Consider the following 1,137-nt stretch of genomic DNA (forward strand, 5'->3'; position numbering starts at 1 on the left):
AAATCCTGATTGGAGTATCACTATAAATAATTCTACATGATAAAAAGATGGCTTTAAAATATTGGTATCGGTGATCGTATCGGCAAATACTGCTTTCTGTGATCGGCGATCGGCCTCAAAAATCCTAATCGGAGCACCCCTATTCAGAACCAGTTATACTTAAAAAAAAAAATAATAAAAATTCCTGGATGTGAGCTGAAATCGAAACCAAATTTGTAAAGACTGTAAAACTCTCACATTTAGTGGAATTACACACACAAAGCATACAAACGCATACAAACGGAGCATACTGATTAATCAGTATGACATCTTGGCTTAGTAGTGATCATATATGGTCATCTGTTGGTGAACTCTTAACCTTTTGTTAGCTTTTGCCTGTAAGTGTTGGTATGAAGAAACTCTGCTGTCAGCACTTTTCTGAGCTCTGTTTAGTCTAAGGGCGGATGAGTTGTATCCTCACTGCTTGAGATGATTCATGATCTTTCTACTGCTAGGGGTTATACTGTTGTATTGACTTCATTGAGTTTTAAGTTAAAAAAAAAAGTCTTGTGAAGCAATCATGACATCAAAACCATCAGTAAACTGCAAGAATCAGTGAACTTGATGCCTATTGTAACATTGCGTAAAAATTTTTTTCTTGTGACATTGAGATAGTTTGAGTGTTGTTTGGTATCTTGCTTGGAGCCAGACCCTAGTAGTCAGTCAGTCTGTCTGTCTTTCTCCACTGTCACATGTATTAGAATATAGCAGCATGCTGGGAGGTTGTTGCTAGGGGCAGGATAGAGTGCTTGCATATGTAAAGGTAAAGGCATTCACATGGTTTTGCATTTCAGATTTGAGCAGCTCAAGATTTGGATCACAGTTAGAGGTGTTAAAATACATTGATTCATAGTGCATCATAAAAAATAAATAAAATAAAAATTACAATTAAAGTGTGTGTGTACTGTATGTAGGCTATATATAGTGTGTGTGTGTATATATATATGTATGTATATATATGTGTATGTGTATATGTATGTGTATGTGTGTGTGTGTGTGTGTGTATATATATATATATATATATATTCATTCGGGTTGGGCGATGTCTACCAAATTGGCATCGGGAGATGTCTGCAGTGAAACATCGTGATGGAGGCG

Source organism: Sinocyclocheilus rhinocerous, unplaced genomic scaffold, assembly GCF_001515625.1.
Source record: "Sinocyclocheilus rhinocerous isolate Xijiao unplaced genomic scaffold, SAMN03320098_v1.1 scaffold68, whole genome shotgun sequence".
Classification (NCBI taxonomy): domain Eukaryota; kingdom Metazoa; phylum Chordata; class Actinopteri; order Cypriniformes; family Cyprinidae; genus Sinocyclocheilus; species Sinocyclocheilus rhinocerous.